Source organism: Camponotus floridanus, unplaced genomic scaffold, assembly GCF_003227725.1.
Source record: "Camponotus floridanus strain SB8 unplaced genomic scaffold, Cflo_v7.5 scaffold5, whole genome shotgun sequence".
Taxonomy (NCBI): Eukaryota; Metazoa; Arthropoda; class Insecta; order Hymenoptera; family Formicidae; genus Camponotus; species Camponotus floridanus.
The window spans coordinates 2,613,269-2,625,931 of NW_020229658.1; the positions used below are offsets into that span (position 1 = coordinate 2,613,269).

The 12,663-nt window shown below is 42.7% G+C and overlaps 1 long non-coding RNA gene across 2 annotated transcripts in view; it reads left to right on the top strand.

Moving 5' to 3' along the window:
- The first annotated feature begins 1,342 nt into the window (after window positions 1-1,342).
- Window positions 1,343-12,663, top strand: part of LOC105249895 — a 44,064-nt gene continuing 32,743 nt past the window's right edge. For both annotated transcript variants that reach the window (XR_003123341.1, XR_003123342.1), the window contains exon 1: window positions 1,343-5,454. This is a non-coding gene — a long non-coding RNA (POU domain protein CF1A). The remainder of the gene's footprint in view (window positions 5,455-12,663) is intronic.

A 12,663-nucleotide genomic window follows, 5' to 3' on the forward strand; every position in this document is an offset into this window, starting at 1 on the left:
TGATTTTCTTGAGTTTTTTATTTTCCACTTAATCATTTTTTTTGCGAAAAAAGAATTTTGCCGTTCATAAATCGAGATTTCGCACTACGACGGATGAAACTTATCGGCTTATCCCTCTTTTCCTCTCGCTACTCGACTACGAGGCTACGGTGCGAGGTGCGGAATATCGATAACGAAGGCGCGCGTAATCAGCGGACGAGTCGAGACCAACGATTACCCGTGCACCTGTTGCACCGCGAGCTACGCGAAAAGGAAATGAAACTGTCGACGAGCAGGATTGTATCCCGACGGTGCCTGAAAAATTGATCTTTCGCTCGCGTACGTGACGAGTATGCCATCGTGGTTCTCGCGAAACAATCGTGACGCGGCAGAGTCGCATATAGAGGCGGTTGTCCTAAATTCGAAAATGAAAAAAAATGAAGATTTTACGACTATTAATTTTATCTAGGCAGGATGATTCCTTGTGATATGCGTAAAGAGTAATTTTATATATATATATTATCATTATTTTTTTTAATTAATAATGCCTTTCGCGCGATTCCCGCAAGAATCTCGTGGGCCCACCGGATATTCTCACAAGATATACGAGGACAGGGATATCCGAGCTATCGCGATGTCTACCGCGCATACAATTATCCATAGAAATTAGTACCTGTTGCATGCGTGCGCGTGTCACGGGAGATCACGACGATGTTCCGACCGTGATCGTGAAAAATTTCTGTCGTTTAAAAAACGACATATTTGGCGGGACGTAAACATAGAGAAGATAAACTGTGTGCACATCCGAGAAGAAGTCGCGAGGAGCTTGGGTCATGACAGACGTGGAATCTTGTCGCACGTCGCGTGGAGTCGACAGCTCGAGTCGCGCTTCTCCGAATCGCCACGAGAGCAACAGAACGGTGTGGTTGCGGCGCGATGCGGTGCGGTGCGGTGCGGTGCGGTGCGGTGCGGTGCTGTGAGGTGCGGTGCGGCGCGGTGCGGTGCGGCGCGGTGCGGTGCGGTGCGGTGCGGTGCGGTGAGGTGCGGCGCGGCGCGGCGCAGCACGGCAGCAGCAACGTCGACGGCATCAGCGAACGAGCATCGTTAGCCTGGCGAGAGCGTAGTCGAGCGACAACAAGAGGGGGTCGAGAAGGACTGGCGCCTGGGGTGCCTTGCCTACCTTCGTAGGCAGGTCTTGTTCAGGTTCCGCCTGATGCTGACGTACATCGACGGCCACCTTGCGAGGCCGACCAATCACGAGTGGCGCATTCACCTCTGGTAGGGATGAACATGACGGTGGCGCGCATGACGTACCTCCACCACAAGCCGCTCCGGGAGCCTCGGGAACCTCGAGCGAGCTGCGAGGCGAGGCAGTCAGTCGCTCTCAGCTACGACATGCATAACGCATGAAAGCCCGAGCGAGATCTTTCTAACCCGTCTCTCCTCCGCCGCCATACACACACACATACACATACACATTCACAATCACTCTCTTGCTCTCTCTCACACACATATACATATTCTCTCTCTCCCCGTACTCTCTCACCCACACTCACGCATACACGTATACCGTATGTATACGTACACGTACACTCATGTAAAGAGAGGGACATCCACCGACAGAAGGAACATACACGCACGACATCATATACTTACTCTACTCCCGCCGAGTCGAGTCTCTTCCGTTCCGCGATTACCGTCGTACGTCCCTTTACGCCGAGCCGGTCGGTCGCTCGCTCGTTGCTCGGTCGTCGGTCCGCGGTGGCAACCCCCGAGTGCAGTCGCGCCGTGCATCGTCGTCATCGGTTCGCGTTTACCACATCGGGGCCACGGACGCAACGCCTAACCAGTGTGGAGTAATCCTCGCATCGCTGTAGACGTCATCGTCGTCGTCGTTTTCAAGAGATAGTGATTATTCGACAAGTTCGAATCCCCTCCAAGGATGTGTGATCTCGGCTAAATCGATATCTTTGGTCGCGAGTGACTTCCCGACTCGTCTCTCGAAGGAGATCGGAACCATAAAGCGATCAGTTCGCTTGTGATTCTCGTGCCACAAGAGGAAAGGAAAAACCGGAGTACCGCGACAAAGCGGTGCTCCGATCCACGCTTTCTTTCCGCGGGGATCCATCCCCGTCGGAAAAGATAAGAAGACAGCACACCAACGTCTCTCGTATCGCGAACTCGTCGATGTTTCTATATCCCGTGCACAATCTTGAGAAACTATGGACGAAAGTTCGTCAAGAGCGATGACCAGCTTCGTCTGGTATTCAGTGTGTCATCGCGAACTGTGGATTGTGCTACGTGTGAAGAGTGATTAAAAAAACTGCTCGTCGAGTATCGTACGATCGTATATTATTGTAAGGTGACTAGATATACAACTGACAACACTCGACAACCTAAGATCTCGCGAGGAGACACTCCACCGTGACAATCAATATTTTCGTGGAGATTTCTTATCGCAAAATAAAAAAATCTTCATTATTTCATCTATCGGACGGAATCGACATACGGAAGATCTTTCTGCGAAAGGAGCTCGAGAAACCCGTGGGCGTTCCACGGCGTGGAACCAACCACACCAAAGGGGTTTTGCGAAGCCTCTTGACGAGCGGAAAGTAGATGGCCGCTACCACGTACATGCCGATTAGTAGCGCAGTATCTACCGACCTGGATGGTGGTTCGGGTACAACGATCGGAATGAACATCGCCGTAGGTGGCTATTCCTCGGGCTCGCCCCGCAGCGCCGCCGATGCGGGGGAGATGAAGTACATGCCGGCGCCGCAGCATCATCACCACCATCACCATCACCATCAGGTGTCGTCTTCGCCGTCGCCGAACGGACTCTCCCATCCGGCGAGTCTCTCGTCGGCGAATCCCTGGGTGAGCCTACAACCTGGCAGCGATCCCTGGGCGGCTTCGATGGGCATGCATCATACTACCCATCATCCTCATCATCATCCCCATCAAGCTAACGCAAGTCTCGATGTGAAACCGTTGACCGCGGCAGCCGCGGCAACCGCGACGGACCAGGGGATGCACCATCGAGGCCCGCACCAGTCACCGGGCATGGCCTCGCCGCATTCCTGGCACGCACCGGTCGTTCCGTCGGCGCATTACAACCCCAGCGGTGGCGCGGCCTCGCCCACCACCCTGCAACAGTACCATGCGGCGATGAACGGCATGCTGCACCAGCATCCGCACCAGCATCCGCATCAGCTCCACAATCATCAGACCGGACTACCTCACCACTTGAGGGACGCGCACAATCACAGTCCACCGTCGGGGCATCCGCTGCACGCGGGGCACCCTCTCGACAGGGATCACAGCGCCGGCGAGGAGGATACGCCGACGTCGGACGATCTCGAGGCCTTTGCCAAGCAGTTCAAGCAGCGACGCATCAAGCTCGGCTTCACCCAGGCGGACGTCGGTCTCGCCCTCGGTACTCTTTACGGCAACGTCTTTTCGCAGACGACAATATGCAGGTTCGAAGCTCTACAGTTGAGCTTCAAGAATATGTGTAAATTGAAGCCATTGCTGCAAAAATGGCTCGAGGAAGCGGATTCGACGACTGGCTCGCCGACGAGCATCGACAAGATTGCCGCTCAAGGTAGAAAGCGAAAGAAGAGAACATCGATCGAGGTATCGGTGAAGGGCGCGCTCGAGCAACACTTTCACAAGCAACCCAAACCCTCGGCTCAAGAGATCACCTCGCTAGCGGACTCGCTGCAACTCGAGAAGGAAGTCGTCAGGGTGTGGTTCTGTAATCGACGGCAGAAGGAGAAGAGGATGACGCCGCCCAATACTCTCGGCGACGGCATGATGGAGGGCATGCCGCCGGGTCACCAGGGCCAAGGCGGCCTTCATCAGGGTTATCATCCGCAGGATCACCTGCACGGTTCGCCCATGGGCCACAGCCACAGTCCGCCGATGCTCAGCCCGCAAGCTCTCACGGCTCACTCTCTTGCGGCTCACTAGCGTTCGCCGGGGCCTCCCCCGTTGGGCCTCGCGGTAACCTCACAGAACTCGACAAACGTGTCGTCGACGGCGGAAACGACGACCCTGCCGCCGTTTTATCATCACTACCTTCAGGCGCGCACCGGCAGCTACACGACTTCGTAGCTGACGGATTCACGGCGCCCTTTCTACCTGCCGGATGGCGGCGCTCGTTACCGAAACGAGGGTACGAAATGGTGGCTCGTTCAACGAGATTCAACGGGGTTCAACGAGGCCGAGACCGGTCCACCGGGGAGGCTGAGAAGCTGACGCGTTCGGTCGGCGATCTTTTGTCGACCTTGACCGCCGCGCCCTGGTCCGAAGAGAGAATGAAAGCTGCGGACAAAATAGATGAGAGAAAACGGGGTAAAAGAGGACACGTCGCGACCATTGATAAATATCCTTCGTCCGAGTTCTTCGGGATTTTGTCATCGTCATCGCCGTCAGCTCGTCGTTACTCGCGTTGTCGCGACAAATTCCTCCATCGACGATGTCTCGGTGATAAGTGATACCTTCTCATCGTGTTTTTCTGCGACGCGATCCAGGAGGAGATCCAGTGTCGTTCTCTCGAAGGGTCGAAGTGATGACGTTCCTCTTTCGCGCGGTCAGGTCGAGGCCCGTTCGTCTGTTTGTGAAATCTAAGCTGGACCGCGAACTTTGTTGCCTGTTTGCTGTTGTTGTTGTTGTTCTTCTTTCGTCATCGTTGGTGAACGCAAGTGAGTTTACTCCGATGGGAACCTGAAGAAAGATAGTTTAATAACAGGGTGCGCGAAATGGACTTGAGGCAAGGGTGCGGCTGAAAAGGACGGACATGTGTTTTTAATCTCCTTCTCTCGCTCGCGAAGCGGGGCTAGAATATCGGACACGAAACATGCGTCGTAAAAAAGTGTCTTTCCGTGCGATTTTCCCGCTTATCGTCCGCGAAGAGAATCTGAAATTCGCGGGACAATTATACGGATGGACGAACGGGCAACAAGAAAAGAACGTACATAAGAAGCGAGTGTTGTGTTCGCGCGGGATTTGCTCGAAGCAAACTCGGCGAATGATGTAACATAAGTATAAATATGGATTGTAAATAATGTACTAGATAAAGCTAGTAAGTTAAGTGAGAAAGAACATGAGTCGTCGTCATCGTCATCGTCGTCGTCATCGTCGTCGGCGAGCGAGAAAAACAGACGCAGGAGCTGGAATAAACGGAGGAAAAAAAGATAAAGAGAAAAAGGCAGGAAGAGGGAGACAAAGAATATGCGGCGCGACGAAGTAGAAAAAAAGAGGGACAATTTATACATATATATATATATATATATATATATATATATATATATATATATATACACGCATTCACATATGTATATATATATAAAGGGACAGGAAGGTCCATGTATACATCGGAGAGGGAACACGTATCGGAAAAGCGCGTGCGAAATCCTAGCGAGATGGCAAGACAGATCCCCCCTCGCGTGAAAAACCCCTTCTGTATAAAGAGTAAGTATGCATAAATAATATGTGTATATACACACAAATCTATATATAATATATATATATATATATATATATATATATATAGATGATGATATATTATATAAAAATATAGAAAAAAGGATATATATGTATATGAAACCGCGAAATGTGTGGCGATTCGAAAGCTCTATGTCTATGTATAGATCGGAAGGAAGCTATGTTCTTATCATTATTGTATTATTATTATGTTTATTATTATACCATTATACTATTATATTATATATATTATCACATTATTATTATTATTATTATATTATTGTGACGTTCATATTGTCTGGTCTCGAAAAAAAGTTGTAAATGTGACAAGTCCGGCGTTAACGCGGTGATCTTATTATTATTATTGCTATTATAATATTCGCCACCATTATTATTGTCACTTATTATTATTATCTCTTATTATTGCGATTATTATAATTTAATTATTATTATTGTCATTGTCAATATTAATCGATACTTGTGCTGCCCGGGAGTCGAGCGCGGAGAATCTCATCGTTTTCCATCGCTGCCGGGCACGAAGATATCGAAGGATTCTTCCTCTCTCGCTCTCTCAATCTGTTTTCCCCTTGCCTCTCCGCTTCTCGTTTCACTCGTCTTCTCTTCTGTCTGGATTGTTTTTTTTTTTTTTTTTCAAATGGGCTTAGGCAGATGCGAAGCTGACGCATGCCGTTCGCGTGCATTATCATATACTGAAAGTGTTTTACGTCACGAAGTGTGTAGTATTAGACGATGATAAACTATGTGATTTACGTAGAAGTGTTATTAATTGCCCGAGATTATCGTATAGTGTTTGTATTGTGAAGAATAGTACAATCTTTCGCTCATATTTACTCTGTTGTTAGATCTTAATGTATTTTAAATTTTCGATATGACAAAAGAATGAAAATCGTAAAATTTAAAGTGCTAGGGAAAAAAAGCATTTCTCATATGTAAATGGTACATGAAATTTTAGATTGTTCTTACATAAACTACAGCTGCGTTGCTACTTAATCTTTTTTAATGCCTTTTTTGTTTGCCGATCGTCTCTCTACACGAATCTCTTTTTTTCCCGTTGTTTCTGCAAATTTCGACGCGTATAATTAATTTACGCGTGATATGAAATATACAGAGACACTGGTTAAAGATGACGAAGCTGTCATTCTTGCCGTCGGTAAAATTAAGTTTGCACTATAGTCTTTAAATTTCAAGTGAGATCAGAAAAAATATAATAAGAAGAAACGCACGAGAAATTTCTTTTACATGTTTCATTTAACAATCTTGAATAATAATTAAAAATTTCACACATATTGTTATTGAAAGGATATTACATCTAGAATCAATATTCCAGATAAAATTTATTCTCGCAAAATTTTTCTTTCCTCCGCGAGATATTGACACAGGAATATCTGCTTAATTGAGTTAAAATCCTCAACGATATTTTATTCAGCAAATAGTTATAGATCGGTAGGGATTTTTCCACGAGGAACAAACATGACCTTACACGCTCCATGAAATTTAAATTGTATCTCGAGGAGCCACGCGTTCGAAATCGGGACGAGATCGATCGATCGTATGTTTGTTTTTCTGTTTTTTGTTCTCGCGCTTCGTCAAGGTTTCACTTTCCGCCTTTTTTTTGATGTTGTTTTAAAGCCGTTCGACGCGGAGGTGGTCGTGTGTCTCGTGTAACATCCCCATCCTGAGTATCCACACTTTTTTATGCGCCCCTCTCTCTCTCACTCCCTCCCCGTCGCTTCGATAATCGCGTTGCCTAATCAAGCGTATCAACATTTTCCAATCTGCTCTATAATATTTGCCACATAATTCTTGCATTAGCAATTATCGATCTCGAGATTGTGTTCTGAATACGCATGTAGGAACGTTGCCACTCGATGCATTCCGCAAGAAGATCTCCTTCGATAGTCGCGAGTTCCCTCGATCACCTTCTTTCAGTATTCACCTTCTTTCGCTTTGTTCAGCCGGTTTTTTTTTTTTAATCTGTCGAACCCTGTCGATCGACTCTGCCTTTTTGCGGCTCTTTCTCGGTGTCGTGAAACGCGTAGGTGGTCGCAAACTTCATAGCGCCGACGCGCACCTTCGCTTTATCTCCGGCGATTTATTTTCCGCTTCAATCGTTGTATGGTACTTTGTTAATCGCACCGATGTACCAACAACGTGCCTACGCGAAACACGCCGTCACCTCCTTTTCTTTCCCATCGATAGGCTCGTTACGCAGCGAATTCACTCGCCTGGCGTCATCTTTCGATGTTGTCTGACATAGTTGCTGTTCTTCGCGGTTGTTCCGATTTGCGACTTTCCCATCTCCCAAATAATTTTTTAATCTTGCACGTTCTTCATGAAATTTGACATCGATGTGGCAAAGAACTTATTTTTTTAGATGTTGTCTTGAATATCAGAAACTCCCTTATAATTTTTCTAATTTTATTACCGCGCAACATTTCTGATACGCGAAACGATATAATGTTAAAATTATGTTAGCTTGGAGAATGATTATTAATTGCAATTAATGCGACTTATTTATATTTTTATCTTGCATATATATTCTTTGATCATTGTAATTGAAACACAATGCTTATTAGAAGATAACAGAAAGATGATAATAGACAACTCATTAACACTTGGATCGCCGTAAAAAGCATATCCTTGACGGACGCGTTCTTTAAATAAGGTAGTTCAACGAACCCGTCCGTCATCGTCTATTAATGCCCGAAACATCGCGTTGACATTGCGCGTATTTACCGAAAAACCGACGGTAATTTATACGCATCCGCGGTGTCGTACTTGCGTCTGGCAGTTGGGGCTGCGTAACGATGCACTAGGTATATATAAAATGCCCGGTAACGCGTTAATAACGGCATCTACTTGGCGGGCTAAAAGAGTCGTTTAGGGGCGCAAACGCGCGCCGAAGCCGCGGCTTGTAATTCACGGTCCAATTTGGGAAGAGAGATATTTTTATGGGGACGCGCGGCGATCGTTCCACGGAGCGCGCGTCATGGGACTTTAATAAGGCGGGCCCACCGTAAGGCACCTACCGCTCCCTGGACGGCATTACACGACCACCGCGCGACCCGCTAATCATCGTAATTCGTGATCGTTATAATGCGCTTAACGCATCCGCTCATTTCCGTAATTCCTCGACGTCTCGATAATGGCACAGTATTCCCAGTCTTTTGGCCCTGTCAGACCCTACTTAGGTGTATTCAGCCATTTGCGCGTCTACGACACGTGATACTAAGTTTATAAAGTGAATCTAGTCTTTGGCGCTAAAAAAATGCGTATTGTTTTTTTTGCTCTAGTGTAATATAAATCTCTTATAAAATATTTCCATGTAAAATTGATTAATAAATTTGTGAAGGGGGTTGTAAAATATCCCCTCTGAATCTGTTCAATTTCGGGAATCACACATATGTTTATATCGTTTGATAATTTGTATTCTCAGTTTCTCGCGAACTTGAAAGTTCAGCCTTTTTATTATGATCGATTATTTTCCTTTGCACATCGTGAATTAACGTCTCCTACAAATCAGTTAACGCGTATTCGCTCTTCGTGCTATCGTCCGAGCTTTAAGGTCTTATCTACGACTATTACAATGGCTCGCGCTCGGCAGAGGTATATTTGCCTACCGGGACGAGCTTTGGAATTTTACGAGATCCGATATTAGACCGTCCATCCTCGTGCGAAGATAGAGCCGTTGAGTACTTCCTGCATTAGCGACGCTCGTTAGCCTCCTCGTTCATTGGAATATAGTCGTCCTTCTTTGACGTAATCGCCGCGCCATCGTCGAGGACGAGTCAAATCCTTGTTAGGTCCATTTACCGATGCCGGCGAGATGTGTAATAGAAACGTTTCCATTTTTCCGCAGGTTCGCTCCAAGAAATTTCAGGCATTATGTCGCTCGACGTCGTTAAGTTCACGCTAATGTCCTTCGTCAGTCTCGTGTATTACAGTGCTTTTCCCCGAATGTCCTCTTTTTATTCGTATACGTGGATAAATTTTCTGTAATAATGCGTAGGAATTATCCTCTGCAATAATGACCGTAAAGAAACGTTTATATTTTGTAAATTGATAGTCTCAATTTGGGATCATCCGGCTGTTTCTGAAATAATTATTATACTATGCGGCTTTGCTTATTGACTGGATCGATTTTTAATTTTTTATTTATGATATATGATTCACAGTACAAATATCTGTTTTTGCGAATAAAGAGGGAATTCGAATAAACTTAACGTGACGAGAATTTTAGCAGTTTTGCGAACATTCAAATTTTACTTGAAAAGATTCAAAAACTCGTGTTAAATCTCGGAAATTTACTTAAGCATGCGCAAATATTTGCAAATGTTAATAGAATCTTCTTTTTTTTATCAAGAGACAAGAAAGTTTTTCTCTCTTACTTATATTGTTAGTGTGACGCGTTATTCTCTCTGCTCAAAATAGTGGCTTTATTGTATATTACATATGATAATGACATCCGCGATTACGTGTATTATTATCAGTCATAGCTTCTGTGATTATTTGCTCAATTGGCCGTTGGATGCTTATCACTGGGTTCTTTCCACATCTCTTCGAACGCGATTTGTCGAATATATCTTCGATTTGGCTGGGTTTATTTTCGTCTTATGAAAATCAGATTCGCCGAAAGATAGTCATCATCTACTAGAAATTTCACTTTTTCTAGAGACACATTAAAAGCATCGACAAAGATTTCATTAATGAAATTTTCATACATTTTGTTGATTAAATGCAGTGTTGATAAAAATATCAACGAAATATGTCGATGATTTTAATGTAAAACGTTTTTAATTTCCATAGCAAGTGCAATCTCAATAATTGTGATGATATAATCCAACGTTTAATTTAAAAAAATGCTGTAAATTAATTTCTAAAACGCAAAAATCGCGTTCATGAATGATATGCGAATTGACGTGCGACGCTCATTATTAAAATTATTCAAAAAATTTCACTTGCATTTTCATTTGCATATACATGTGTATATATTTTTTATACACGCTGTTCCGCATAATTCAATTGACGCTCGTGAATTATAAATTCCGCGGAGATTGCCCTGCACGTTGATTTTATGATGCAATCTTTTTTATTACCGTATAAAAAGTTGTTAGCGAAATAAATATTGATAGTAAAATATTCTTTGGAAAGGCGCATTGGCTACAAGAATCTTTCGCATTAGTCAATTAATTACGTATAATAATAATAATAATAATAATAATATTCGCGTCACATTAATAAATCGCATATATGAGATATGTTAAAATAGAGTTGTATGTGATATATTGAATTTGATTAATGTTTGTTACCATACAATCTTTTTTTCTTTTCTATAAAAATATCAAAGAAGAGAAAGAGGGTGAGAAGTGAAGAAGCAACAAAAAGTTGACTTATAAAAATGCATACAGATTCAGTACGTATTTTCGTATTGTATTATCATTGTGTGAAATATTAATATTAATTAAATATTAATATAATATTAAATATATAATATTATATTATAAAATATATATATATATATATATATATATATATATATGTGTATATAAAATTAAATATATATATGTATATATATAGTATACATATATATATTTAATATTAATATTAATTAATACAATAATATTATGATACGAGAGTAAAAGATAACAAGTCTTCATCCACCTTAATTTGAAAAAAGATTTATTGAGCCAATAAAATCATCTGCCACTGCGGTTAAATTTATTATGAGAAACAAAAAGCAATTTATTTTTATAAAATTTGACAATACATTCTTATGATTTTTATCGTTTAGATATAAAACTTGATTGAGAGAGAGAGAGAGAGAGAGAGAGAGAGAGAGAGAGAGAGAGAGAGAGAGAGAAAGAGAGAGAGAAAAGGAAAACGGGTATACGTTCGGTAAAGTGATTTTGTTATGTCGATAAACGATTTTATTCATCGGCATCGTAGCGAAGCGCACGATTGTGAGAATCGTTGCGAGACCGACGGACGCTTATAATTTAGCTCTCGCGCAAAAAGAATGGGCGTCCCCGGGATCGAAATTAACGGTGATCGATCGCGTTGGGTGATTTTATTGGCTGAACAATCGGACCGTTCGTTTTTTAGGACGTCGGAACACGAGCAAGGGAGAGAGAGAGAGAGAACGAGAGAAAGAGAGAGAGAGAGAGATCGATGCGAAATTGGGAAACAATGAATGAGATGTTTGCGCAAAATTCGACATTTTTTTGAACATGTAAAAAAGAGGACAAATAGAAGTGTGAAAAACGAGTGATAGAAAAATGTGTGCGTGCGATTGGCGAAAAATCGATATCGATTGTTGCGATCGTGGCGAACAACGTGTTCGGACGCATAGAGGTCGAGGAGCGCAGTTGTTTGTTGAGAAAATTAAGAAAATCCTTTTCTGAACAGATCAAGGCACGCGAACGTGAAATTTAATAATTAGATGGTTTTCTGAGATAACGTTTTCTTTTTCTTTCTTTTCTTACAGAGACAATGGTAATGATTTCGCGAAACAACCGCGCTCTTTGATTTGATCTCGCATAAAAAATAAAATCGGTATAATTTTGATAAGTTTAATTTTTTGTTATACTATATGTTTATTAAAATATTTAACAACATTTCAAACAAAATTGACGGAAATATTTTAATATAAAATGCTATTTTTTATATTTCGTGTTTTATATTAAATTTTTACTTTAATTTTTGACACATTTTTCGGAGAATATTTTATAATTTATATTTTACACTATATATATATATATATATATATATATATATATATATATAATTATAAATATTTTTTTATTTATAAATTATTCTTATATATATCTCTGGTACGTGTCAAAATGTAAACTCATGAAAATTACACCGATTTCGATGGATTTTAATCCCCGATCTCTCGATGATCGTTTTCTTAAAATATTAACGCGTACGGATACCACAAATTGCGAGCGATGTTCAGGCAAAAGAGAGGCGACAAAGAGACATGTGTAAAGATAACTTAGAGATACACGAAATCGTTAATACGCATTTGTAAACAATTCTTTCCCCCGTCCCTCTTTCCTCTCTTTGCTGTATATTATTAATATAATTAAATCTTAATTATTATTAACGTAAAAATATAAATTTGGCGAGTGATGGTGAGCGTACGTTTTGTTAGAATGGCAGAAGCTAAATTAC